The sequence below is a fragment of the Panthera onca genome, chromosome B1, assembly GCF_046562875.1.
Source record: "Panthera onca isolate mPanOnc1 chromosome B1, mPanOnc1 haplotype 2, whole genome shotgun sequence".
Taxonomy (NCBI): Eukaryota; Metazoa; Chordata; class Mammalia; order Carnivora; family Felidae; genus Panthera; species Panthera onca.
The window spans coordinates 137,502,042-137,526,854 of NC_138342.1; the positions used below are offsets into that span (position 1 = coordinate 137,502,042).

Below are 24,813 nucleotides of genomic sequence, written 5' to 3' on the forward strand. Positions count from 1 at the left end.
CCTGGAGTGGTGCAGACCTGCAGGGCACTTCCCCTGTGCTGTGGTGTATAACTGGAGTTGGTGGGCGGGGCTGCAGTCAGACCTGATGTCTGCCCCCAGCCCACCGCTGGGGCCACAGTCAGACTGGTGTGTACCTTCTCTTCCCCTGTCCTAGGGGCGGGATTCACTGTGGGGTGGTGTGGCCCGTCTGGGCTAGTTGCACACTGCCAGGCTTGTGGTGCTGGCTATCTGGGGTATTAGTTGGGGTGGATGTGCAAGGTGCACAGGGGCGGGAGGGACAGGCTCAGCTCGCTTTTCCTTGGGAGATCCTCCTGTGGCACCAGGAGGGAGTCAGACCCCCCCGGAAGGGATGGATCTGCAGAAGCACAGCGTTGGGTGTTTGCGAGTTACAAGCAAGTTCCCTGGCAGGAACTGGTTCCCTTTGGGATTTTGCCCGGGGATGGGTGAGGGAGATGGCGCTGGCAAGCGCCTTTGTTCCCCGCCTAGCTGAGCTCCCATCCAGGGCTCAACAACTCTCCTTCCCATTGTCCTCCAGCCCTCCCGTTCTCCAAGCAGAGCTGTTAGCTTATAACCTTCCAGATGTCAAGTCCCGCTTGCTGTCGGAACACACTCCGTCTGGCCCCTCTGCTTTTGCAAGCCAGACTCGGGGGCTCTGCTTGGCCGGCGGGCCGCCCCTCCGCCCCGGCTCCCTCCCGCCAGTCCGTGGAGCGCGCACCGCCTCACCGCCCTTCCTACCCTCTTCTGTGGGCCTCTCGTCTGCGCTTGGCTCTGGAGACTCTGTTCTGCTAGTCTTCTGGGGGTTTTCTGGGTTATTTAGGCAGGTGTGGGTGGAATCTAACTGATCAGCAGGACAGCGGTGAGCCCAGCATCCTCCTACACCGTCATCTTCCCAGGATCCTCCTCATTGTGATTCTTAAAGAATGACATTATATGTGGTAAATATTTATATGATAAATTTAACAAATTTAACACTATTAAGTTTATTAGGTTCCTACTGCTACTGTAACTGATTATGACAAATTTAGTGGTTTAAAAGGCGCACATTTGGGGCGCCTGGGTGGCGCAGTCGGTTAAGCGTCCGACTTCAGCCAGGTCACGATCTCGCGGTCCGTGAGTTCGAGCCCCGCGTCAGGCTCTGGGCTGATAGCTCGGAGCCTGGAGCCTGTTTCCGATTCTGTGTCTCCCTCTCTCTCTGCCCCTCCCCCGTTCATGCTCTGTCTCTCTCTGTCCCAAAAATAAATAAAAAACGTTGAAAAAAAAAATTAAAAAAATAAATAAATAAAAGGCGCACATTTATTCTCTTACAGTTCTGGAGTTTGTAAATTTAAAATGGGATCACCTGGGCAGAATTCCTTCTGGACACATTGGGGGAGAGTCTATTTCCTGTGCTTTCCACGTATCAGAGGCTTCCTGTAATTTTGGTTTGCAGCCCCTTCCTCCATCTTGAGTGAGCAATGAGGAATTTCAAAATTCCTTCCTGACTTGCTTCCCTCTCTTCTGTCACTACATCACGTTCTGTCTAACACCCATTGCTCTGCTTTCCTTCTAATAACAACCTTTGTGGTCACATTGGGCCCACCACATAGTTCCTTGAAATAATCTTCCCATTGCAAGGTACTTAATTTAATCACATTTACAAAGTCCTTCTGAACTTGAGCATAACATATTCACTAGTTCTGAAGATGAAGATTGAATATCTCTTGGGCCTGCTGTCTACCCCACCACACTTGCTACATCTCCCAGCATTTTGGTGGAAGTAATTCATTCTAAAAACCTTCAGCTGCAAAATTTTATCATTTCTCCCAATGTATTGTCATCTCTGGTAATTGTTGACAGGTTAATATATTTGGTCACTCATATATTTATTAATTAATGCATTCAGAATGATTTATGAAGCACTTACTATATAACAAGTTCTGTGCTATGTGCTAGGAACATAATGATAAACCAAACAGACATCATGTTTCATTCAAAAAATATTTCTCAAGACCTTCTTTGTGCCAATCTCTGCTCTGTTGATGGGAAAACAGAAGTGATCAAGAGAATTAAGGGTTTTTTTTTGCCCTCTCATTCCATTACAATGTGGTGTAAAAGATAGATAAAGGTGAAATAAATTAGAAATTTGTCAGAGAGTGATGATTTCTATGCAAATAGTTACAATATGATAAGATGTGATAGATATTTACCATATAGCCATTTGTGAGTCAAAGGTAGGGAAGGCTTCTCTCAGCTCGTGACATTTAAGCTACAAAATGGATGATATTAATGACCCATCCATGCAAATATCATGTTTTAAACAGCGGAAATAGCTATTCTAAAACCCTTTAGGGAAAAGAAGTTGGTCTTTTTCCTCCTAAGTGCCGAAGAACATAAAATGTAATATCATTTTAAGTAAATGTGGTAAGGGCAATGAGTGAGGAGGTGTCCAGTGCAGAGGGAGGGACTAACCCCACCTCATTGCCAGGAGCACTCACACCTGTATCCCATTTCAGGGCTGCTCCCTCTGACCTTGTTCCACTCAGCCTCCTCATTGTGCCACCTTCACAACCATTTGATTCTTCTCGTATCCTGCACATAAGGTCTCCAAGCCTGCACAGAAGGTCAACATGATCATCACTCACAAAAAGCATAACTCTCCCATCCACATATCGACTCCTCAGTGGCAATCTGCTGTGTCCCCCAGGCAATGTCCAGACTGCTACTTTCCCCTCCAGCTCATGTTGTTTAACCTTATTATCCCTACTTCATCAGTCTCAATATCCATCACTAAATTCTGGTTTCCTTTACTATTCCAGTTTCCTAAGCCTGTGTTTCATGTCAAATCATGCCTACCCCCATTTATATGTTAAAATCCTAACTTCTCAAACTTCTGAATGTGATCTTATTTGGAAACAGAGTCACAGCAGTGTTAACTAGACAAGATGAAATTGTTAGTTTGTGCCCTAATCCAATGTGACTGTGTCCTTATAAAAATGAGAAACTTGGACACAGAAACATGTACTTTGGGAGAATGTCAAGTGAAGAGAGAGACAGGCACAGAAGGAAGACAATGTGAAGACGCAGAGACAATACCATCCCCAAGCTAAAGATACCCGAGCCTACCAGAAGCTAGAAGGCCTGATAGAAATCCATCCCTAGTGCCTTCAGGGGAGCATGGCCCTGCTGATACCTTGATTTTGAACTTCTATCCTCCAAAACCTAGCGATAATAAATTTCTACTCTTGTCAGCCACTCAGTTTGGGATATTTGTTTTTCAGCAGCCCGAGGAAACTAATATACCATGGTATGTCAGTCCAGTGCAGGGACCTACTCAAGATCCTGGACCTTATCAAACTTATACACTTGAACCATATGAAATCTTAAGTTTGAACTTTAACTCTGACTACAACTTCCTATAATTCCAGCATTTTGCTCGCCTACTCCCTCTAAATCTTTGCTTTTACCAGACTTGACCCTTCTATATTTGCCTATTGATTTCCTTCCAATGTTTAGTTCCTTCCCTCTACAGTCAACCCCTATAGTCTTTTGTTTTAATCATGCCCTTCCTAATAATTTCAACTTCCTTCTCTTGTTCTCTTTGACAAACTCTAACTCTGAATTAACTTCAGTTTTTGCTTTTAATGCTCCTTTACTTAAACTACTGAGTAGAGTGGGGAGAAAACCTGCATTAGTCTGGATAATTTTTGTTTACAGTTCTTTATTTTAAGAAAAATGCATACATAGTGGGAAGCATAAATTCTACTCATAGAATTTGTTAGGTTTGAAAAGCAAATTCACCCACATAGCCTACATCCCTATTGAAACATACTATATTACAAGAGTCCAAAGTTCTCCCTTGTGATACTTTTCTTGTTCTTTTTAAGTTTTATTTATTTGAGAGAGACAGAGATAGCATGAGTGGGGGAGAGTTAGAGGCAGACAGGGAGAGAGAGGAGAGAGAGAGAGAGAGAGAGAGAGAGAGAGAGAATCCTGAGCAGGCTCCACACTACCAGAGCAGAGACCCATGTAGGGCTCAAACTTATGAAACTATGAGATCATGACCTGAGCCAAAACCAGGACTCTGATCCTTAACCGAATGAACCATCTATGCACCCCTCCCTTGTGATACTTCTCATTCAACAACCACAACCTGGTCATGCTGAGGCCAGCAGGATATTGTTATTTTGTGTACAGATTTTTTTCCACAAAGAAAGAAATAAAAATCATCCATATTGTATATACCAGTAGCTCAATCCTTTTTATGTTGAGTAGCACTCCTGTTCATAAATATGATTAGTCCACTTTACAATTTATTGTGTCATGTCCAGGTTTGGCTATGATGAACAGATTTTCCATGAACATTCTGTATATACAAGCTCTTACATGGACATATGTTTTCATTATAGTTGAATACATAAGCAGGAGTATAATCGTCTGTGGTGTGGTAAGTGTATTTTTAACTTTATAAAAAATGTCCTTATCTTTTCTGAAAAGGTTGTAGCATTTTACTAACCACTAGTGATAGATACGAGTTAGTTACTCCACATTCTTGCATATGCTTGGTGTTTCCAATACTTATAATTTAGATATGTTGGTGGATACACAGTGATTCTTAATCATAAAACTGAATATTGCCTTCCAGAACAACTGGACTTGATTGGAAAACACTATGTTTTTATTAATGTGACACTTTATTAATGTCAAAGTAGCACATGCTGCTGTCTACCTCCCACAAAATCCATCCTGCGGAAACTGACTATGAAGAATCAGATGGGACTGGACAGCAAGAATCATGAACTGACAAAAACCTGTGAGAAACTCCATGAAATATCCTTTTTCCAACTAATAATTTAACCCATCTGCATAGAATTTTTCTCCATTTGTACTGTTACAAAAATTGAAGAAATATCTTTCCTGTCTAAGGAAGAATTTGTCTAAGGCAAATTCTTGGACCATCTGTTATGTTTAGTGGCTTCCCCAGATATATTCTATTCTATATCTATATATCTATATATCTATATATCTATATATAGATATACACATATATAGATATGGTATATAATATATGTCATAAAATACTATGCATACATGTATTTATTATTGTTAGCAAAACTTTTCCTTTTGTAGGAAAGAAATATACCTAGCTATTATAGTAAAATGGCAAATTAAGGTGGCATTTGTGTTGTGTGTATGTGTGTATGTGTGTTTAAATAAGTAACCAGTGAACTTATCCTGTCCAGGAAACTGGAGAAAAACATCTTATACCATTTTTATAAGAGAAAAAGTTGTGCTAATTGTTACACACTTGAGATATATTTCCTGTCAATGTTTCTTTGTCATAGTTTTAGGAACTGCTATGCAGTTAAGATCAAGATTTGCTCTCCTCAAGTGATAGATTTATTGGGAAAACGTTTCCTAGTAGCTAACATTCTTTTCTTAAGATCTTTAAAGAATTTTTTTAAGTTTATTCATTATTGAGAGACAGAGGGAGACACAGCATGAGCATGGGAGGGGCAGAGAGAGAGGGAGTCACAGAATCAAAAGCAGGCTCCAGGCTCTGAGCTGTCAGCACAGAGGTGGACACGGGGCTCATACTGAACTCACAAACTGCAAGATCACAACTCGATCTGAAGTCGGACACTTAACTGACTGAGCCACCCAGGCGCCCCAAAACCTTTAAACATTAAAGCCACATTTCAGTTTTTCTCACAGGTATTTATTTATGTCAGCAACTTAACTGAAGGTTATAGAATTTTTTATATTAAACACTTTTTATATTATACTTTTTAAGAAAAATTGAAACATAAAATTAGATTTATTCACAAAGTAAAATATTATACATTGATGAAAATGAATGAGGCAGAAACATGGTTAAAAATGGGTAAATCTTACACTTTTATATTAAACACTTTGTTTTAAACTTCTTATCTAGCAACAATAAAAAAATAATTATTTGGCTGTGGTATGTGGTAAGAATGGCCTTTGATCATTACCTACTTCAGGGCAACTGGTAAACTCTAAGCTCCTTTTACTTCTTGTTCCAATACACTGTTTAATAGAGTGGACTTAGGATCTATGCTAACTGCTTGAATATTTCATGAAGAGTTTTATGATAGTTTAATGATGGTTTTTGTACTTGCTTATTTGTCTTTTAAGGTGGCTGGTGACACAAGTGGCAAAAAACTGCACAAAGAAGAGAACAACAGGATAAAGGACCTGAAATTGAGACAGGGAACCATCAAAACCCTAGAAGAGAAAGCAGGAAAAAACCTCTCTGACCTCAGACGCAGCAATTTCTTACTTGACACATCTCCAAAGGCAAGGGAATTAAAAGCAAAAATGAACTATTGGGACCTCATGAAGATAAAAAGCTTCTGCACTGCAAAGGAAACAATCAACAAAACTAAAAGGCAACCAACGGAATGGGAAAAGATATTTGCAAATGACATATCAGACAAAGGGCTAATATCCAAAATCTATAAAGAACTCATCAAATTCCACACCCAAAAAACAAATAATCCAGTGAAGAAATGGGCAGAAAACATGAATAGACACTTCTCCAAAGAAGACATCCAGATGGCCAACAGGCACACGAAATGATGTTCAATGTCGCTCCTCATCAGGGAAATACAAATCAAAACCACACTCACACCAGTCAGAGTGGCTAAAATGAACAAATCAGGAGACTATAGGTGCTGGCGAGGATGTGGAGAAATGGGAACCCTCTTGCACTGCTTGTGGGAGTGCAAACTGGTGCAGCCACTCTGGAAAACAGTGTGGAGGTTCCTCAAAAAATTAAAAATAGACCTACCCTATGACCCAGCAATAGCACTACTAGGAATTTACCCAAGGGATACAGGAGTGCTGATGCATAGGGGCACTTGTACCCCAATGTTTATAGCAGCACTTACAATAGCCAAATTATGGAAAGAGCCTAAATGTCCATCAACTGATGAATGGATAAAGACATTGTGGTTTATATACACAATGGAGTACTACATGGCAATGAGAAAGAATGAAATATGGCCCTTTGTAGCAACGTGGATGGAACTGGAGAGTGTGATGCTAAGTGAAATAAGCCATACAGAGAAAGACAGATACCATATATTTTCACTCTTATGTGGATCCTGAGAAACTTAACAGAAACCCATGGGGGAGGGGAAGGAAAAAAAAAAGTTAGAGAGGGAGAGAGCCAAAGCATAAGAGACTCTTAAAAACTGAGAATAAACTGAAGGTTGATGGGGGATGGAAGGGAGGGGTGGGTAGGTGATGGGCATTGAGGAGGGCACCTGTTGGGGTGTGCACTGGCTGTTGTATGGAAACCAATTTGGCAATAATTTTCATATTTAAAAGAAGAAGAAGAAGAAGAAGAAGAAGAAGAAGAAGAAGAGGAGAAAGACAAGCAGGACAGAGTTTATTCACTCTCCAAGGGAGGAGAGAGGCCAGACTTCAAGAGAGATGATAGCCAGCCAAGTTTTTGTTTGTTTCTTTGTTTGTTTTTCTTTTAGCTTTTTTTAAGGATGTGAGAGCATTGCTGTGCCCATAGAAGGTGTGGGGAGCAGGTGGATTCTTGGCCGGGTAGGGGAGGAGGTGGCAGGTGTCTCAAAGGGCTCTGTCCACGGCCCATCTGGGATAGGGGCTGTGGTCAGGCTAGAAAATATGTTTAGTAGTTGGGGTCTATTTTTTGAGAATGTAGGGCCCTGTGACCTAGAAAAGCAATGACTTAGGGCCAAGTGCAGATATCTGTGAATTTTGTCTGTAAACTTGATTGGTGAGGGTGGAGGGGGTGCTTTGAATAGATTCCTTTCACCATCTATGTGTCCATGTTTAATTGTGTCCATCTATGTATCTACGTATATATGTGTCTATGTATCTATCTATCTGCCTATCTATCATCTATCTATCTATCTTTCTTAATTTTAACATAATCTAATTTGTCATTTCACCCATTACAGTTATTTTGTCTATCTATCATCTATCTATCTATAATCTCTATTATATCTATCATCTATTTATCTATCATCTATTGATTTATCTGCATTATTCTATAGCAGACCTAATTGTTTCTAGGGAACTGAATACCAACAGTTAATAGTGAATTCTCTAAGACTCCAAAGGAAACAAATAATGTGATTACAATTCTCTTGGTGCACATTTTTTTTGATGGATAGCTGGAAATATATAAAAGTAAGTTATTTAAACCTAGTACAGCAGAATTCTAAGCCATTGGATAAATTCAGGGGATTTTCATACATTTGGAGTCTTGTAATTTGGGGAAAAAACTCTAAGGAAAATTTACATTTCATCTGCTTTGCTTTTCTTCACTCTCCCTCCAGGAGGAAAAAAAAAATGTGTTTATTTATTTTTTATTTTTTATTTTTTAACGTTTATTTTTCAGACAGAGAGAGACACAGCATGAACGGGGGAGGGGCAGAGAGAGAGGGAGACACAGAATCTGAAGCAGGCTCCAGGCTCTGAGCCATCAGCCCAGAGCCCCACGCGGGGCACGAACCCGCGGACCGCGAGATCGTGACCTGAGCTGAAGTCGGACACTTAACCGACTGAGCCACCCAGGCGCCCCAAAAAATGTGTTTATTTAGACAGTTAATTGAAGAACATTAATTGGGTCACCTTACTAAATGATAGATTTAGCAAGGAATGTAAAAACAAGTTGGCATGCAGCAAACACTTGTTTATCTTTTTCCTAGAACTGACTGAAGTGTAAACTTTTGTGTATTTTTATCTCTATAATAGATATTAGCTGCAATATAGATGCTAAGGAAGGGTCTTCGGTACGAGAGTGCCTGCTGACATGCAGATGGATGATCAAATACTATTTTTGTTCCATTTCCTCATTATAGTTCCATTTTCTCTCAGCAAACAGTATAACTAGATTTATTCAATAATACAGTAATTGCCAGACTAAAAAGAACATCAGAAATACAATCTTTTGCTGTCAACTTCAAAGGGATTCCATGCCTATAGTAATTAAAATTAAAAAGTATCATTATTCAAGGATGTTCTGTTTTTTTTTGAAAAATATTTTACTTCATTAAATTGGAAGTGAGTAGGAGAGGAAAAAACGAGTTGATGTCATTTTCTCAACAGAGTATAACGAAATGGAAAAATCAGGTGTTAAATCCAGTCAAATCAAACATCAGGCTGAGGATATTAAGTTTTCCATTTGTGTATATGCTAAATGCAGGTAATTACTATTCAGCACCTAATTCTACGTTCTTTAAGCCCTAAATGAAATACGAATATATATTAAATACAAAATTTATCCATGAGAGATGAAGACTGTTAACAAGCAGATACCAGAATATTATCCAAATCCAAATGATTTTAAAATAATTTTCATTTTTTGTAAATGTCCAGATGTTTATATCACTTCATGAACATTATTATAGCATACCCTTGGAGAAATTAAGTAAATATTTATCTAAAGTTCTGGATATATATCTTCTAATATTATTATTTGTTATTATACCAAACAGAATAAAATTATAACACACTTATTGAGTTTGAGAGTCGCTCACATTTTAATATTTACAAAACAAAAACACTTTTTATAATTGGAGATATGTCACAATTTCATTGGGTGCTTTTTATAATATTTTTTTCTACATGCTACAGAAAATAATGATGTCTCTTGGAATCTATATTTTTTAGTTTCATTAAAAATGACATGGATGGGGGCACTTGGGTGGTTCAATCACTTGGGCGTCGACTCTTGATTTCAGCTCAGACATGATTTCATAGTTGCTAGGTTCAAGCCCAGTGTTGGGCTCTGCACTGACAGTGTGGAGCCTGCTTGGTATTTTCTCTCACTTTCTCTGCCCTCTCCTGCTTGAGCTCTCTTTCTCTCAAAATAGAAACATAAAACATTTCTTTAATTAAGAAAAAATGGCATGGATGATAAAAGTAATTATAAGAGAAGGAAAAGTATCTCTTTCAGATTTTTAAAAGTTCTATATTTGGTAGCTTGATTCTTTTATCTTGACATATTTTAAAAATATAATTTAAATTTAGTTGATTTATATGAAATTTGTGTTATTTATTTTCTTTAGAGCAGTTTACTTATAATGCAGAGAGAAATCAGCTCTCATGTATTTGTAAACAGGAAAATAATTAATTAGACTATGTAAATTGGCATAGTGTGGATCACACTATGTAATACACAAAAACTTCATAAAATACTTACCTGAAAATAGTATCCGATATAGTAATAAGAAATATAACAAATGGTTTTCTAGTACTATATCAAACTAGTCTCTATGATTTTCAAAATAGTTGGCATAATAATATTCATTATAATAAAATAGATATTATTTAAAGAGTTTACAAACCCGATATGAGCATCTTAAACACATACATGAAATTATAATAATTAGTTAAGATAATAATTTTCTTATCAATTTCTTTTGGTAATATTCTAAATCGATCTGCATTTCCAGCTATTGCATGGAAAAAATATTTTGCATATATCTTGAGAGAAGCTTAAGTAAGGGAGATTAACAGATGTAGAGGACATTTTGTTATGTAATCTAATTATAACTTTGAAAAGGTGATTTGGGATGAGTTTGTTCATAAAACAAATACATATTTTATAATGCAAATGTCAATGGAGATTTATCTAGAAAAATAAAAACTATATAAACAACTATTTTACTTTATGTATAATGCATTGTAAGTTATAATAAAGTATGCTAATTATTAAAATGAACAAATGGTAAATCAACTGTTAATTTAATGGAAGTTTCCTAACACCAGTAAGATATATCTTCCTTCATTTCAAATTGAATTTTCAGAGTCTGACCATAAAACATTTAATTTTACCCCAAATCTTTGAAAGTATAATAAACTTCTCAAGGGCTTCTTTCATTTACCCTATTGATACTGAATCTCCTTTGAAGAACTTATGATACCATCATTCTTATTGATTTTCTCCTTTTCACAATTTTGATGACCAGGTCCTTAATTATCAAGGACTTTGCACATGACTTAGGAATTTTTAACGTTACTTTCTTTGCTCTCTGTAAAACTCAGTCATATGACCCTGTACACTTCTGTAACTTCTAAGCTCTTTATTATACTGTGCCCCAGAGAGGTTAATGGTTTAACTTGCCACAACTACTTAGCGACAGAAATAATATAATTAATAAATAATTATAGAGATATTTACATTAAAGTCAATAAATCTACGTGTGTCAGTTTACTAGAGCTGCCACGGCAAAATGCAATAGACTCTCAAGCTTAAATCACAGAAATCTATGTTCTCACATTTCTGGAGCCTGGAAATCTAAGATCAACATGCAAGAAAATTTGGTTTCTTCTGAATCCTCTCTCCTAGGCTTGTAGGTGGCTGCCCCCTTGCTGCCTTTTCACATGGACAATCCTCTGTGTACATACAGTCCTGGTGTCTCACCTTCTTACAAGAACACCAGTTGTATTGGATTCTAGAAATGCTCTAATGGCTTTATTTTAACTTAATGACCTCTTTAAAGACCTCGTCTGCAAATATGGTTGCATTCTGAGGTACTGGGGTTTAGAGCTTCTATACATATGAATTTTTGATGGGATACAATTCAGTCCAAAACAATATGCAATGCCAATATGTTATTATTATTATTATTATTATTATTGTTTATTATGTATTTTATTATTCATCCAACATATTCAGTGCTCATGTTTTATTGTTATTACTGGGGTAGCAGTGAGGATAATACAAGGAAAAATACAAACATAATATGCCACTTTTTTCATAATATAATAAAACTTAATGTATGAAACTCAAATTTCTAATAATATTTAACATAAATAACTAAACTCAATTCCTTGAAGAATTTTTATTTTCCTCATGACTTCTCTCCAATCATAATTTTCTTGCTTCTTCCAATCTCCTTTTCTTGCTCTCACTCTTCTATTTACTGTCCAGATGAGATAAGATCTAAGAATCAATGCTAGATGCTATTACCATTTCTACCTTCACTCACTCCTTCGGTGTCTCATGGCTATAAATGGCAATATATGCCATAAACAGGTCTATTAATTACACTCTTTTCTCCAAAATTACTCCTTGTCAAATCTCCATTTCACATGATGGCATTGATTGCTCAGACAAAAACCTTTACTTTTTTCAGACAAAAATATTTATAAAAATCCTTCTTTTTTTCCCTTTTCCCTTAAAATCCATATAAAATTAATCAGTAATCCCTGCCAATACTAACTCCAAAATAGGTCCCAAAACATTCTATATCACCTTTTCTTCATAATAATCACTGCAGCTTAGGGACAAAGCTATAATTGCCCCTAAGTTAGATCCCTTAAATTTCTTAATCTCTCTAATTTCTTAGTGCTCATTATTCAATCAGTCTGTAAAGGAATGTAGAATAACATTTTATACTATTATATATAATATGAACAAGTTATGGACACCTATGTTACAACATAGTGTCTATAGCTACAATTCTGGATAGTACACTTCAAATTTTGTTAAGAGCATAGAGCTCATCTTAAGGGCTCTTACCATATGAAAAAATGTGAACAAAATCACATCAACAGACTAGAGACAAATTTTTGTATGATTTTATCAAAAGAGTCAGAAAAACTTTGACAGCATCCAACACACTTTTATGATAAAAACACTTAGCAAACTAAGAAAGAAGGGAACTTCTTCAACTTGAATATAATTTAAAATTGCACCAAAATCAATAAGATACCTAGAATAAACCTAACCAAAGAGGTGAAAGACCTGTACTCTGAGAACTATAAAAACTTCGATGACAGAAGTTGAAGAAGACACAAAAAAATGGATATTCCACGCTCATGGGTTGGATGAGCAAACACTGTTAAAATGCCTATACTGCCCAAAGCAATCTACACATTTAATGCAAGTCCTATCAAAATGCCAACAGCATTTTCCACAGAGCTAGGATAAACAGTCCTAAAATTTACATGGAATAATAAAAGTCCCAAAAAAGCCAAAGCAGGCTGGAAAAAGCAAAGCAAAGCTGGAGGCTTCACAATTCCAGATTTCAGGTATATTACAAAGCTGTGCTGATCAGAACAATATGGTACTGGCACAAAAGTAGACACACAGGTCAACAGAACAGAATAGAAAAACCAGAAATGTATCCATAACTACATGGTCAATTAATCTTTGACAATACAGGAAGAACATCCAATGGGAAGAAGACAGCCTCTTCAACAAATGGTGTTGGAAAAACTGAATGGCAGCATGCAAAGGGATGAAACTGGACCACTTTCTTACACCATACACACACAAAAAAATTGAATATGCGTGAAAGACATAAATGTGAGTCAGGAAACCATCAAAATCCTACAGGAGAACACAGACAGTAACCTCTTTGACCTTGGTTATAGCAACTTCTTACGAGATACAGCTCCTGAGGCAAGGAAAAGCAAAGCAAAAATAATCTATTGGGACATTATCAAGAATAGTATACAAAATGTATAAATAACTTATCAAATGCAACAGCCAAAAACTGAATAACTTGATTAAAAATGAGCAGAAGACACAAATAGACATTTTTCCAAAGAAGATATATGGATAGTCAACAAACACATGAAAAGATGCTCAACATCACTGATCATCAGGAAAATACAAATCAACACTACAATGACATATCATCTCAAACCTTTCAGAATGGCTAAAATCAACACAATAAACAACAGGTGCTGGGAACCCTCTTTGCACAGTTGGTGAGAATGCAAACTGGTGCAGACACTCTGGAAAACAGTAGGAGGATAGTCAAAAAGATAGAAATAGAACTACCCTATGATCCAGAAACTGTATTATTAGGTATTTAGTCTATGAATACAGAAATACTAACTCAAAGGGCTACATGCGCCTCGAAGTTTATAGCAACATTATCTACAATAGCCAGATTATTGAAAGAGCCCAAGTGTTTACCAACTAATGAGTGGAAAAAGGTACACACACACACACACACACACAATGGAATATTACTCAACCATAAAAAGAATGAAATCTAGGGGCGCCTAGGTGGCTCAGTCGGTTAAGCGGCCGACTTCAGCTCAGGTCATGATCTCGCGGTCCGTGAGTTCAAGCCCCACATCGGGCTTTGTGCTGACAGCTCAGAGCCTGGAGCCTGTTTCAGATTCTGTGTCTCCCTCTCCCTGACCCTCCCCCGTTCATGCTTCGTCTCTGTCTCAAAAATAAATAAACGTTAAAAAAAAAAAAGAATGAAATCTTACTATTTGCAACAACATGGATGGAACTAGAGAGTATTATGCTAAATGACATAAGTCAGTGAGAGAAAGACAAATACCATATGATTTCACTCATATGTGCAACTTAAGAAACAAAACAAATGAGCAAAAGGGAAAAGAGAAGGGAGAAAGTACACCAAGAAACAGAGTCTTAACTATAGAGAATAAACTGATGGTTACCAAAGGGGAGGTGGGTGCGGAGAGGGGTTAAAAAGGTGATTGGAATTAAGGAGTACACTTGTTGTGATGAGCACTGGGTGTTCTATGGAAGTGTTGAATCACCATATTGTACACTTAAAGCTAATATTACACTGTATGTTAACTAATAGGAATTAAAAAAAAAGACTTAAAAAATAAAAAGCATATTTTGGAAAAAAAAAAGCATATCTATAAAAAATCTACAGCCAGCTCACATCATATTTAAAAATGAGAATCTAGGGGTGCCTGGGTGGCTCAGTTGGTTAGGCATCCTACTTCAGCTCAGGTCATGATCTCACGCTCCGTGAGTTCGAGCCCCATGTCAGGCTCTGTGCTGACAGCTCAGAGCCTGGAGCCTGCTTCAGATTCTGTGTCTCCCTCTCTCTCTGCTCCTCCCCTGCTCATGCTCTCTCTCTCACTCTCTCAAAAATAAACATTAAAAAAGTTAAGAAAAAAATATATAAATAAAAGTGAGAATCTAGATTCTTTCCCCTAAGATCAGCTGCAAGACAAGGATGCCCCCCACCCTCTCCTCTTTGAGCACTCCTATTCAACATCATAGAAGTCTTAGTACAATAGAGCAAGAAAAATATACACATGTATACAGATTGGTTAAAAAATGATTTTTTCTTTTGGAAATGACCTAATTATTAAGGAATACACCTTATTAAGTAAATCATTAAGAATCAATATCAACAACAACAACCAAAAACTTCTGGAACAAATAAAGCCATTATAGAAAGGCTGAAGGATACAAGGTCAATACAAAATAGTCAACTGCTTTCCTATATACCAGTAATGGACAATTAGAATTAAAAAATTAAAAACACAATACCATTTACATACACATAAAAAACCTGAAATACAAATATAAATCTAATAAAAACCATGTACAAGATCTGTATGAAGAAAACTATAAAACTCTGATGAAAGAATCAAAGATGTAAATAAATGCAAATGATAATAATTAAAAATATTCACATTTATGAGTAGAAAAAATAGATATCTTCAAGATGTTAGTTCTTCCTAGTTTGATATACAGATTCAATACCATCCCAATCAAACTTCTAGAAAGTTATTTTCTGAATACCAACAGAGTCTAATGTTTATATAAAATGGCATAAGATCCAGAATAGCCAGCACAATATTAAAGAAGAACAAAGTGAGAGCACTGAAGTACTGAAACTACCTGACTTCAAGACCTCCTGTCAAGTTACAGCAATCAAGAGTGTGGTATTAGTGAAATACAGAAAAAATGATCAGTGGAACAGAATAGAGAGCCCAGAAATACACCTACACAAATACAGCCGACTGATATTTGACAATGGAGGGAAATAATTCAGTGGGGGAAAAAGAAAGTAGTCTTTTTAAGAAATGGCTTTGGAACAACGGAACATCCACATGCAACACAATGAATGTAAACACAGGCTTTACACCTTTCACAAGAATTAACTCAAAATGGATCATAGACTGAAATATAAAACACAAAGATATAAAAGTCTTAGAATATAACAGAAGAAAAACGAGGTAGACATTCTTGGTTTGGCAGTGACAATTAAGATAAAACACTAAAAGCATAACCCATGATACACAAAATAAATAAATTGGATTTCATTATAGTTAAAATTTTCTGTCTTGTAAAAGGTTCTGTTAGGAGAATGAAGAGATAAAACACATAAGAGGAGAAACATTTAGAAAACACAATTGGCAAAGGATTTATATTCAAAATTTCCAAAACTGTTAAAACTCAGAAATAAGAAATCAAACAGCTTAGGTAATAAATAGGCGAAAGATCCGAAGAGATGTCTTACAAAAAGGAGATATACACATGGCAAATAAGCATTTGAAAAGGTGTAAACAACATGTTTAATGCCATTAAGGAATTGCATGTTAACAATCCGATGCTATAGCACAGCTATTAGAATAGCTAGAGTTCAAACTACTGACAACACCAAATGCTTATGAGTGCGGAGCAACAAGAACTCTCGTCTATTGCTGGAGGAAATGAAAAATGGTACAAGCCACTGTGAAAGACAGCCTGGCAGTTTCTTTCAAAATAAACACACCACCTTTATGATCCAGCCATGATATTTACCCAAATGAACAGAAAACGTCTGTCCAAACAAAAACCTTCACATGAGCGTTTGTAGCAGCTTTATTCATAATTCCCAATATTTGGAAGCAACCAAATAGGTGTTTCAGTAGGTGAATAGATAAATAAGCTGTGATGCATTCAGACAATGCCATATTATTCAGCACTAAAAAGAAATGAGCTATCAAGTCACAAAGACATATGGAGGATCCTTAAACGCATATTGCTAAGTAAAAGCGGCCAATTTGAAAAGGTTATGTACTCTATAATTCCAACTATATGATTTTCTGGGAAAGGCGGAACTAACGAGACAATGAAAGGATCAGTAGCTGACCAGGAGTTCAGAAGGAGAGACAGAAGGATGACTAAGTGGAGGACAGTGGATTTGTAGGGCCGTGGAAACGTTCTCGAAGATACTGTAATGGTGGATTTATGTTACACATCTGTCAAAAATATATAAATATGCAACACAAGGAGTTAACCTTAATGTAAAATGTGGACTTCAGTCATAATAAGGTATCAATACTGGCTCATCAGTTGTGAGAAGTATATCACACTAATGCAAGACATTAATAATAAAGGCAACTGTGTACAGAAGGAGAGAGGGTATATTAGAAATCTCTATTTTCACTCATTTTTTTTCTGTAAACCTAAAAATTATCTGAAATATAAAATCTATTCAATTAGGCATTTTAAAGTCATGGATAAAAGGGATATAATAAGAAGGTTATGAATCAGAAATAAAACTGATATTTCATGAGACAACTGCCAAGAATTTAATGAAGTAGTTTATCACAATACTAAAATAGAAAAAAAAGGAAAGAAAGAAAGAAGGAGACAATATGAAGCATGGAATTGCACAAGAATGAGTTCCAGTACATAGAGTGTGTTCACTTGTCATGTCTATTTATCTTCAAAATTTTTACTTTTCTCACCACTAACATATAGATAATGGAAACAAAACAAACATTAAAGTAAGAATTTTCAAAATTACCTAGAGTATTTTTATTTGCATTTTTTAAAAAAAGCTCTCTTCTTGTCTTCCCACTACGCATCTGACCTTTTCTATTTTCAATCAACCTCCTTCATTGTTTTAACCTCCTACGTGATGTAAAAAGTTCCTTTTCTTTTCTTTTTAAAGATTGCTGAACTTGCACTTTTCTATGAACATTTATCCAATATTTTCCCATATTGTTCCCTGCCCTCTTTCCAATAGTTTCAACCTCCAAGAAATGGAGTCCCTTTATGTCTTTCTGAATGTTGGCTGGCCTTGTTTGACAAAATGCAGTAGAAGTGGTAGTATGCTTCTTCTTAGGCTTAGGCTTTGTACATTCCTACTCCTTCTGTTAAAAATCTAAAACCATGTAAATGAACTTAAGCTAGCATGCTGAAGGGTGAGACCATTGGGCTGTAGCCCAAGTTTTCCAAGGTATCATTTGTGAATGACATTTTTTTAAAGAGCCAGCCATGGCCAATCTACCAGCTGACTGAAATACATGAAGCAAGACCAGCTGAGACTAGTAAGAATGATCCAGTAAGAACCACCTAGATGTTTTGCTAACCTACAAATACACATGAGCTAAATAACTACTTAAATTTCTTTAAGCCACAAAGTTTTAGAATAGTTTGTTACACAACAAAAGTTAACTAAAACAAAAAAACTTCAAAAGACACAAATATAATAATGACCATCAAAACTTTTTTTCTCATGAATTTTCTGGGAAAGGCGAAACTAACGAGACAATGAAATTTTATTTATTTATTATCTCCAACTGGATATCCCACTGGCAACTTAAGCCTTATCAATACTGAAATCATTGCCCCTTTTCCAAATTTTTATATTTTATATTTTTTCTTCGGCCATATTACTTAAAAGTCATACACATTTGAAAAATTATTTTAATTACAATTCTTTATCCTTAATATATCACCAAGTGGATAGTGAGTCACCCCAAATGTCTCATAAACGCATTCTTATTTCCTGTTTATAGTATAATAGTGTTCACTTAGCATATCTTGAACTGTAACATGGATGATATAATCTCTTTTTAACTGCTCTTTTAATTTGCAGGGTTTCTTCAATCCAAATCTTCTAGAAGTATATTTCTGTATTGAAATCATTATTATTTAAATACCTCATAAAATTTATTTTTTCTTGATACTATTTAAGGAAAATTGTATTATATCTGATATATGAAAACAAAATCCACTATCATGAGTTCCTAGACTACTTAGGTTATATTTCAACCTTAGTTTGATCCCTGATTCTCTCATTCTATATTGTAACTACTCCAAGTATACTCATTTATTCCATATCTCCTTGTCTTTGTAAAAGCTGTTTCCTCTGCCTAGAATTCCCTAAATTCAATGTTATCATATGTTGACTGTCCCACTTTTTCTTCAAGTGACAGTTCATGTATTATCACCTGTAACTATAGATGGAACATATTAGATAGAAATAAAAAAAATATGATACCTTAGAGAGTAAACACCATCACTGAGGCAATATTGATTATATCGTGTTTTTTTTTTAATGCTTATTTTTGAGAGAGAAAGTGTAAGCAGGGTAGAGGCAGAGAGAGAGAGAAAGAGAGAGGAAGAGAAGCTCTGAAGTGGGCTCCACGTCGACAGCAACAAGCCTGATGTGGGGCTTGAACTCACGAACTGTGGGATCATGACCTGAGTCAAAGTCAGACAATCGACTGAGCCACCCAGGCGCCCCTCATTTTTTAAAAATATATTAATTTATTTTGAGAGAGACAGAGACTGAGTGGGGGAGGGATAGAGAAAGAGGAAGAGAGAGAATCCCAAGCAGGTTCTGCAGCTGTTAGTGCAGAACCCTACGTGAGCTTGAGCTCATGACCTGAGAGATCATGACCTGAGCAGAAACTAAGAGTCAGATTTTTAACTGACTGAGCCATCCATGAGCCCCTCTTTCATTATTTTTTTTAAGTCCGTTTCAATCACTCATCCAAAAACATGCCCTGTACTTATCTGAGACTACTATTGTTTTCTCTGATATTATAGTCAAAATATTACCAGCACTTTGTTTTTCCCTAAAGCCTCTACTGGCTTCAAATAGGCCAATATAATATTCATTCTCTCTCTCCCTCTCTTTTTTTTTTTTTTTTTTTTTTTGAGACATCACCATATTCAGCTCAATTTTAAGCTTTTATAATGCTTTAAAAAAACTATGAGTAAAATTTTCTTTGGGCAAATAGATCTGATATCATTGGATGTACCAAATTCTATCTTCTCTGCCCAATCATGTAGTTAATACATGTCCTACACAGCCCGATGCTTTAAAGAATTACCAGTGTATTTTTTTCCAAAGGTACTGACAAAAATTAAAGCCTGTTTTTTTTTTTCAGTGTAGTCTTCTTTGAAAAGAGACACTTTCTTTGATAATATTTAACAGTTGTCATTCCATCACACTTTGATATCAATCACTCACTCCACCTTATTCTTAAGTCCCCCCTATAATCAGCAGATGTATCATTTCATAGTGTCCTTGAGCTTCTAATTGACTGTCAGTTCTCAGTTCCATCTTCCTAAATTCTACATTTGGTGACAATGCTTAGAAAACACTCAATTTTACTGATGCTCTTTAGGGATTTTCTGAGATGTGGGAAATTAGGTGATGTCTTTTTTATTCTCAGTTTGTCATTTCTGTGAGTCTAGATTCATCACTGAACTTGTCCAAAAAATAATGCAGTGATAAATGACTAAAGGGACTAAAGTGCTAAAGACTTTAGGGTCTATAGTTCTTCCTATAGTTGATAATAGTTAGTTACAATTCATAAATAATTGTAAACAATTTCAGTATTATCAATGGCAGTAGCCAGTGTGATAAAATCAATTTAGCTAATTATATACATCCACCATTTTCAAAAAACTTGAATAAAAAGCTTTACTGGAAGATATTTATCTTTTATGACTATCATTTTGAGACATTTCTTCTTACAAGAAAATCTCAAGATTGTACTTAGAATTGGCATAATTTTTATTGGAAATTTACATTTTGTTTATAAATTACATTATAATTTTACTTATAATTTACTGGTTTCCATGTCTTAAAATATATTTTTTCCTAACGTATAATTTTTTTATCAAAAGACTTGCAGTTGTGGAACTTAGCAAAAAATTCAATAATTTTCATAGTAAGTATTTTTGTATTTTTAGCATTTGATTTATTAAATAAAATATTTATTGTATAGATTTCCTGATCCTCAAACCACAGTCAAAACTCACTCATTTAGCGATAGCCCCTTACTATCTCTCATGCAATTTAAACTAGTATTTTCTTACTTTAATATTATGCAGTGATATTTACTCAAACATCACTCAGTTTGACTTCTGCTCCTCTCCCACCAACAGAAGGACAGGCCAAACCCAGCCCAAGGAGCAGGAGCATCCCACCAGGGCAGTGGCACAAAGGAGTCAGACACAAAGAGATGGGCTTTTTCTTGGGTGGGGTGTGGGGTTCACTTCGCTGGATGACGTTCGGAAGGACAGCGCTAGCTCCTCCTCATCTTTGTCCTCCAACCAGAAACCAAGAAAGAAACAAACGCCCCCAAGATGAAGGAGAGTAAAATTAGTGTGAGCAAGAATTCTAAACTCCTCAATACTAACGCAAAGAGGATTCAGAAGGAACTGGCAAACATCACTTTAGATTCTCCACCTAACTGTAGTGTTGGTCCCAAAGTTGGTGACATCTATGAATGGAGATCCACCATGCTGGGGCCTCCAGGATCTGTATTTGAGGGCGGTATAGTCCTCCTTTATACCACTTTTATACCAGAATACCCCTTTCAACCTCCAAAGGTTACATTTTGGACGATAATCTCTCACTGTAATATTAACAGTCAAGGAGTTATTTGCTTGGACATATTAAGAAGATAATTGGAGTGCAGCACTAACCTTTTCTAAAGTTCCCCTTTCTATCTTCTCCCTTCTTAACAGACTGTAATCCTGCTGACCCTTTGGTGCATAGTGTTGCCATTGAGTATATGACCAACAGAGCAGAACATGATAGAATGGCCAGACAGTGGACCAAGAGATATGCTACATAAATTGGGTTTTCACAATTCTTATGTTGTTTGTCAGAGAGAACTACTTGTGATTTTGAAGGGGTGGGGAGGGCGGGAGTTGGTAAAAAGTAGGGTATTTCTATAACAGATTTTATTCAGTTTATTTCCTAAGATTTTGTTGTAACTTAAGGTATCCTGCTACACTATACAGAATTGATAATAGCAACTCTGAAAACTGTCATTACTTCTGCAATATTAGCTGAAGTGTAGAAAAGAGAATAGGCATTTGGGTTCAGTTGCTTGTAGTCTGTAAATTTAAAATAGCTTCATTTTGTGCAGGTTATACACATGGCCATTTATGTAAAGTCTTTCCAAGACTATATATTTTTGGCTCCAAAAATGGAATTTATTTTTCCTTCTTGGGAGGACACATTGACATTTAACAGTTTTTAGAGACTGTCACCATACACACACACACACACACACACACACACACACACATACGTATACATATATATATATATATATATATATATATACACACGTATACGTGTATATATATACACGTGTATATATATACGTGTATATATATACAAGTACATACACGTATATATATATATACATGTACACGTATACGTATATGTATATATGTGTGTGTGTATATATATATATATATATATATATATATATATATAATGGACACAGGGCCATAAGACACCATAGAAGAAATGAGTAGTTATGTATTTTATGTTATATGCCAGTCTACTTTACTGTGCCAAGGTGAGAGGTTTGAATCACTTGTGAAAACCTGTAGTAAACTACATTAAGCTGTTAATTGTAAGGTATAAAATAGGAGTTGCTCAGTGGATTGGTTATATGTTGTGCACTACTTACATCTGCATTTGTTAGTGTGCTAGTATACAATAGTAGAACAAGCAAAATGAATCTCTTAATTTACTAAACTCTTTAATATATATTCTCATTTAATCCTCTGATGATGTTTCCCAACAAACTGTCCTACAGACACACTCTTTTCCTGCCTCTATCATTTGTTTTTCATCAGCATCTACAAACATCCAAACACCCTCAGCTTAACAACTGCTTAAAAATGCTTAGGCATAATTAAGTGATTTAAAGCTATAGTTTCTCTTTATAAAATTGTTACTATTGTAGTTACTCTTTGTACGCTTTATAGGTTCTTTCAATAATAATTATTAAGGTGTATTTGGCTTGATACCAATTTGTATAGATGTCAGGACTTCCTCCATGGACTGTAAGTTTCTGGAAGGCAGTTTTGTATCCTCACTGAGTCTAGTACAATGATTTGCATAGAGTAAACACTTTAAATGCTTCGGCATAAATGAAAGATACATAATATGTTATGAGTTACAAACAATGAAGACATCATTGTTGTATCAACAACTTTTATTGTAAAATTTCATGTCTATAAATGTAATTTAAATCATTTTATATCATTTAATGTCATTATTTTTCAATGAAATATTAGAAGAAGCATACTTTCTAAAACTCTATGTTTCAAAAGAGTGGAAACCAAAACAAGAAAAAAAAGAAAAGAAAACAAGAGTGGAAACCAGAGATAAAAATACATAAGTCTATCTCATATTTGAGTAAGTGATCTAAGGAGGATGTTGTAATTCTCAAGAGAGAACGGCTCTATTTTCATGTAGGTGGCTGTCAAACCTTAATGTGGTTTTGTGCATCACCTTGCCAACTCACTGAAAGACAGGTTACAGTGCCAATAGCTCAATAATTCCAAATAAACAAGTCTGAGAAATGTCCAGGGCCCTCCATTTTAAACCCTATAAGTGTTTCTTATAAGTATCATACACAATGGCTTTTACTTCCTTGCTTGTTCGTTTGTATTTGTTGTTATTTATTTGGATGGGGAAGAAGGTATACTGAAATTAAAACAGAAAAGCAATTTAAGAATTATGTCACTTCATATAACACAGTAAAAAATGCAGAAATTGGGTTCTCAAAACTCTGCAGAAAAGATATTTTTAGGAATTTGGAAATAGCTATTGAGGGGGAAAATATCCACATAATGTTGGAAAGGTTGGGTTTGGGGATAATCAGGAATGATAAGAATTATCGATTGGCAAGGGTGAAAGATGAAAAAGGAACTTGGAAGAATACTAGTATTTAATTTGTTTTTTGTTCTGATTTGGGCTTTAATCTTTTTTTTTTTTTTTCAAATCTACACCTTTATTTATTTACTTTTCAGTTAGTTTAAATCCTTGAGGGGTATAGCATCACACGGATTCTGTGACCAATGGCTTTAGCAGGAATGTTGCTTCAGAATTTGGCATGAACCATGCCACTGTTTCCATAAGCATGAGTTACTTTTCCCCAGATTACTCTGGTTTTACTCGGTTTGCCACCAGGAGTCACTGTGTTGTTCTTTGCTTTGTACACATAAGCACATCTTTTGCCTAGATAGAATTCAGTTTCATCTCGAGCATAAACGCCTTCAATTTTAAGAAGAGCTGTGTGCTCCCTCTGGTTCCAGAGACCCCACTTACAGCCAGCAAAAATAACTTTGGACTACAGCGTTCCAGACATATTTGTCATTTCAGGAGTCTTGTTCCCACCAGGCAGGTTCCAAGATGGCAGAAAGAGATGGGTTTTAATCTTTACTTTCCCACCACATTCTTGTTATCCTCAAACTTTCAAAGTATTACTGATATAGACTTGCATTTTTTTGTTTTTGTCTTTATTTTTTGAGAAATTGAAGCTGAAATAAAGCATACACATGGACAAAAGAGGACAGTTCTAGCAGGTGACAGCTGAAACTGGGTCTGAAAACAAATATCAGGGGTATGAAGGGGCGCCTGGGTGGCTCAGTCGTTTAAGCATCTGACTTCAGCTCAGGTCATGATCTCACAGTCCGTGAGTTCGAGCCCTACGTCAGGCTCTGTGCTGACAGCTCAGAGCCTGGAGGCTGCTTCGGATTCTGTGTCTCTCTCTCTGCCCCTCCCCTGCTTATGCTCTGTCTCGCTCTGTCTCAAAAATAAATTTAAAAAAACATTAAAAAAATATCAGGGGTGTAAAGTCATAGAACATAACCAACTTTTGAGGCATCATCAGAAGTGATGTAATGGTAGAAGGAGATTTTTGATAGGACCAGGGATGGAAGCTGAGGGCATTCTATTTGGATTAAAAAGTAATTTTGTACCAACAAATTTGTATCAACAAAATACAGAAAAATGGGGTGGTAATTGGATAAGACCAAATAGA

At 36.1% G+C, this 24,813-nt stretch overlaps 2 pseudogenes; one reads left to right on the plus strand and one right to left on the minus strand.

Moving 5' to 3' along the window:
- The first annotated feature begins 16,388 nt into the window (after positions 1-16,388).
- LOC132692977 (ubiquitin-conjugating enzyme E2 E1 pseudogene) lies at positions 16,389-21,597 on the plus strand (annotated as a pseudogene).
- A 2,164-nt stretch (positions 21,598-23,761) lies between these two features.
- LOC132693235 (large ribosomal subunit protein eL33 pseudogene) lies at positions 23,762-24,147 on the minus strand (annotated as a pseudogene).
- Between the last annotated feature and the right edge of the window lie 666 nt (positions 24,148-24,813).